We start from the raw sequence: 5,921 nt of genomic DNA, 5'->3' as shown, positions 1-5,921 counted from the left end.
GCCCTGCTGGTAGGGGAAACCAGGGCCCCCCTGGTAGGAGAGGTCTTGGTCTGGCAGGTAGGGGAGACTGTGGCCCCACTGGTAGGAGAGACCGTGTGCCCAGTAGTAGGGGAGACCATGGCCCCGTTGGTAGGGGCGACATTGGGCACGGCAACAGGGGTGTTCACAGCCACCATGATAGCATCCCTCAAAAAATGAGACAACTTTTTCCTGGTGGGGAGTCTAGGCTTCAGAGAAGCCTCACTGGTAGGGCAGACATTGGTCCCACTGGTAAGGGAGATCTTGGTCTGGCTGGGAGGGGAGACCATTGTCCCACTAGTAGGGGCAACCATGGCCCCAGTGGTAGGGGCAACCATGGCCCCACTGGTAGGGGAGACCGTGGCCCCGCTGGTAGGGGAGACCGTGGGCCCAGTGGTAGGGGCGACCGTGGGCCCAGTGGTAGGGGAGACCATGGCCCCGCTGGTAGGGAAAACCATGGCCCCCCTGGTAGGACAGGTCTTGGTCTGGCAGGTAGGGGAGACTGTGGGGCCAGTGGTAGGGGAGACTGTGGGCCCAGTGGTAGGGGAAACCGTGGGCCCAGTGGTAGGGGAGACCATGGCCCCATTGGTAGGGGCGACATTGACCACGGCAACAGGGGTGTTCACAGCCACCATGATAGCATCCCTCAAAAAATGAGACAACTTTTTCCTGGTGGGGAGTCTAGGCTTCAGAGAAGCCTCACTGGTAGGGCAGACATTGGTCCCACAGGTAAGGGAGAGCTTGGTCTGGCTGGTAGGGGAGACCATTGTCCCACTAGTAGGGGCAACCATGGCCCTGCTGGGAGGGGAGACCGTGGCCCCGCTGGTAGGGGAGACCGTGGCCCCACTGGAAGGAGAGACCGTGGGCCCAGTGGGAGGGTCGAACATGGGCCCAGTGGTAGGGGTGTTCACAGCCACCATAGCATTCTTCAAAACATGAGACACCTTTTTCGTGGTGGGGGGTCTAGGCTTCAGAGAAGCCTCACTGGTAGGGCAGACGTTGGACCCACTGGTAAGGAAGACTGTGGCCCCACAGGTAGGGGCGACTTTGGCCACGCTGGTAGGGGAGACCATGGCCCCGCTGGTAGGGGCAACCGTGGCCCCGCTGGTAGGGGAGACCATGGCCCCGCTGGTAGGGGCGACCGTGGCCCCGCTGGTAGGGGAGACCATGGCCCCGCTGGTAGGGGCGACCGTGGCCCCGCTGGTAGGGGAGACAATGGCCCCGCTAGTAGGGGAGACCGTGGCCCCGCTGGTAGGGGAGACCATGGCCCCGGTGGTAGGGGCGACCGTGGCCCCACTGGTAGGGGAGCCGGTGGGCCCAGTGGTAGGGGCGACCATTGTCCCGGCGATAGGGGTGTTCACAGTCACCATAGCATTCTTCAAAACATGAGACACCTTTTTCGTGCTGGGGGGTCTAGGCTTCAGAGAAGCCTCACTGGTAGGGCAGACGTTGGACCCACTGGTAAGGGAGATCTTGGTCTGGCTGGTAGGGGGGACCATTTTCCTACTAGTAGTGGCAACCATGGCCCCACTGGTATGGGAGACTGTGGCCCCACTTGTAGGGGCGATCGTGGCCCCACTGGTAGGGGAGACCCTGGGCCCAGTGGTAGGGGCGACCATGGCCCCGGCGATAGAGGTATTCACAGCCACCGTATCATCCTTCAGAAAAGGATACACCTTTTTCCTAGTGAGGAGTCTAGGCTTCAGAGAAGCCTCACTGGTAGGGCAGACGTTGGTCTCACTTGTAAGTGAGATCTTGGTCTGGCTGGTAGGGGAGACCATTTTCCCACTAGTAGGGGCAACCATGGCCCCGCTGGTAGGGGAGACCGCGGCCCCACTGGAAGGAGAGACCGTGGGCCCAATGGGAGTGGCGACAGTGGGTCCAGTGGTAGGGGTGACCATGGCCCCGGCGATAGGGGTGTTCCCAGTCACCATAGCATTCTTCAAAACATGAGACACCTTTTTCGTGGTGGGGGGTCTAGGCTTCAGAGAAGCCTCACTGGCAGAGCAGACATTGGACCCACTGGTAAGGGAGAAATTGGTCTGGCTGGTAGGGGAGACCATTTTCCCAATAGTAGGGGCAACCATGGCCCCATTGGTATGGGAGACCGTGGCCCCACTGGAAGGAGAGACCGTGGGCCCAGTGGGAGGGTCGAACGTGGGCCCAGTGGTAGGGGTGTTCACAGCCACCATAGCATTCTGTAAAACATGAGACACCTTTTTCGTGGTGGGGGGGCTAGGCTTCAGAGAAGCCTCACTGGTAGGGCAGACGTTGGACCCACTGGTAAGGGAGACTGTGGCCCCACCGGTAGGGGCGACCTTGGACCCGCTGGTAGGGGAGATCATGGCCCCGCTGCTGGGGGCGACCGTGGCCCCACTGGTAGGGGAGACCATGGCTCCGCCGGTAGGGGCGACCGTGGCCCCGCTGGTAGGGGAGACCATGGCCCCGCTAGTAGGGGAGACCGTGGCCCCGCTGGTAGGGGAGACCATGGCCCCGGTGGTAGGGGCGACCGTGGCCCCACTGGTAGGGGAGATCGTTGGCCCAGTGGTAGGGGCGACCATGGCCCCGGCGATAGGGGTGTTCACAGTCACCACAGCATTCTTCAAAACATGAGACACCTTTTTCGTGGTGGGGGGTCTAGGCTTCAGAGAAGCCTCACTGGTAGGGCAAACGTTGAACCCACTGGTAAGGGAGATCTTGGTCTGGCTGGTAGGGGAGACCATTTTCCCACTAGTAGGGGCAACCATGGCCCCGCTGGTAGGGGAGACTGTGGCTCCACTTGAAGGGGCGACCGTGGGCCCACTGGTAGGGGGGACAATAGCCCCGCTGGTAAGGGAGATCTTTGCCCCAATTTTAGGGAATACGGAGGACCGGATGGTAGGGGAGACCTTTGCTCCACTGGTAGGGGCGACCGTGGCCCCACTGGTAGGGGAGATCATGGGCCCAGTGGTAGGGGCGACCATGGCCCCGGCGATAGGGGTGTTCACAGTCACCACAGCATTCTTCAAAACATGAGACACCTTTTTCGTGGTGGGGGGTCTAGGCTTCAGAGAAGCCTCACTGGTAGGGCAGACGTTGGACCCACTGGTAAGGGAGATCTTGGTCTGGCTGGTAGGGGGGACCATTTTCCTACTAGTAGTGGCAACCATGGCCCCACTGGTATGGGAGACTGTGGCCCCACTTGTAGGGGCGATCGTGGCCCCACTGGTAGGGGAGACCGTGGGCCCAGTGGTAGGGGCGACCATGGCCCCGGCGATAGGGGTATTCACAGCCACCGTATCATCCTTCAGAAAAGGATACACCTTTTTCCTAGTGAGGAGTCTAGGCTTCAGAGAAGCCTCACTGGTAGGGCAGACGTTGGTCTCACTTGTAAGTGAGATCTTGGTCTGGCTGGTAGGGGAGACCATTTTCCCACTAGTAGGGGCAACCATGGCCCCGCTGGTAGGGGAGTCCGTGGCCCCGTTTGTAGGGGAGACCACGGCCCCACTGGAAGGAGAGACCGTGGGCCCAGTGGGAGTGGCGACGGTGGGTCCAGTGGTAGGGGTGACCATGGCCCCGGCGATAGGGGTGTTCCCAGTCACCATAGCATTCTTCAAAACATGAGACACCTTTTTCGTGGTGGGGGGTCTAGGCTTCAGAGAAGCCTCACTGGTAGGGCAGACATTGGACCCACTGGTAAGGGAGAAATTGGTCTGGCTGGTAGGGGAGACCATTTTCCCAATAGTAGGGGCAACCATGGCCCCATTGGTATGGGAGACTGTGGCCCCACTGGTAGGGGTGACCGTGGCCCCGCTTGTAGGGGAGACCATGGCCCCGCTGGTAGGGGAGACCGTGGCCCCGCTTGTAGGGGAGACCGTGGCCCCACTGGAAGGAGAGACCGTGGGCCCAGTGGGAGGGTCGAACGTGGGCCCAGTGGTAGGGGTGTTCACAGCCACCATAGCATTCTGCAAAACATGAGACACCTTTTTCGTGGTGGGGGGGCTAGGCTTCAGAGAAGCCTCACTGGTAGGGCAGACGTTGGACCCACTGGTAAGAGAGACTGTGGCCCCACCGGTAGGGGCGACCTTGGCCCCGCTGGTAGGGGAGACCATGGCCCCGCTGCTGGGAGCGACCATGGCCCCGCTGGTAGGGGAGACCATGGCTCCGCCGGTAAGGGCGACCGTGGCCCCGCTGGTAGGGGAGACCATGGCCCCGCTAGTAGGGGAGACCGTGGCCCCGCTGGTAGGGGAGACCATGGCCCCGGTGGTAGGGGCGACCGTGGCCCCACTGGTAGGGGAGATCGTGGGCCCAGTGGTAGGGGCGACCATGGCCCTGGCGATAGGGGTGTTCACAGTCACCACAGCATTCTTCAAAACATGAGACACCTTTTTCGTGGTGGGGGGTCTAGGCTTCAGAGAAGCCTCACTGGTAGGGCAGACGTTGGACCCACTGGTAAGGGAGATCTTGGTCTGGCTGGTAGGGGAGACCATTTTCCCACTAGTAGGGGCAACCATGGCCCCGCTGGTAGGGGAGACTGTGGCTCCACTTGTAGGGGTGACCGTGGGCCCACTGGTAGGGGGGACCATAGCCCCGCTGGTAAGGGAGATCTTTGCCCCAATTTTAGGGAATAGGGAGGACCGGATGGTAGGGGAGACCTTTGCTCCACTGGTAGGGGAGACCGTGGGCCCAGTGGTAGGGGCGACCATGGCCCCGGCGATACGGGTGTTCACAGCCACCGTATCATCCTTCAGAAAAGGATACACCTTTTTCCTAGTGAGGAGTCTAGGCTTAAGAGAAGCCTCACTGGTAGGGCAGACGTTGGACCCACTGGTAAGGGAGACTGTGGCCCCACAGGTAGGGGCGACCGTGGACCCGCTTGTAGGGGCAACCATGGCCCCACTGGTATGGGCGACTGTGGCCCCACTGGTAGGGGCGACCGTGGGCCCACTGGTAGGGGGGACCATGGCCCCGCTGGTAGGGGAGACCGTGGCCCTGCTGGTAGGGGCGACCGTGGCCCCGCTGGTAGGGGAGACAATGGCCCTGCTAGTAGGGGAGACCGTGGCCCCGCTTGTAGGGGAGACCATGGCCCCGGTGGTAGGGGCGACCATGGCCCCACTGGTAGGGGAGACCTTGGGCCCAGTGGTAGGGGCGACCATGGCCCCGGCGATAGGGGTGTTCACAGTCACCATAGCATTCTTCAAAACATGAGACACCTTTTTCGTGGTGGGGGGGCTAGGCTTCAGAGAAGCCTCACTGGTAGGGCAGACATTGGACCCACTGGTAAGGGAGACTGTGGCCCCACTGGTAGGGGCGACCTTGGCCCCGCTGGTAGGGGAGACCATGGCCCCGCTGGTAGGGGCAACCGTGGCCCCGCCTGTAGTGGAGACCATGGCCCCGCTGGTAGGGGCAACCGTGGCCCCACTGATAGGGGAGACGATGGCCCCACTAGTAGGGGAGACCGTGGCCACGCTGGTAGGGGAGACCATGGCCCCGGTGGTAGGGGCGACCGTGGCCCCACTGGTAGGGGAGCCGGTGGGCCCAGTGGTAGGGGCGACCATGGCCCCGGCGATAGGGGTGTTCACAGTCACCATAGCATTCTTCAAAACATGAGACACCTTTTTCGTGCTGGGGGGTCTAGGCTTCAGAGAAGCCTCACTGGTTAGGCAGACGTTGGACCCACTGGTAAGGGAGATCTTGGTCTGGCTGGTAGGGGGGACCATTTTCCCACTAGTTGGGGCAACCATGGCCCCACTGGTTTGGGAGACTATGGCCCCACTGGCAGGGGCGACCGTGGGCCCACTGGTAGGGGGGACCATGGCCCCGCTGGTAAGGGAGATCTTTGCCCCAATTTTAGGGAATAAGGAGGGCCGGATGGTAGGGGAGACCTTTGCTCCACTGGTAGGGGAGACCGTGGGCCCAGTGGT

This window comes from Myotis nattereri, assembly GCF_964212035.1.
Source record: "Myotis nattereri genome assembly, chromosome: 1".
Taxonomy (NCBI): domain Eukaryota; kingdom Metazoa; phylum Chordata; class Mammalia; order Chiroptera; family Vespertilionidae; genus Myotis; species Myotis nattereri.
Note: the sequence above shows the minus strand (reverse complement) of the source record.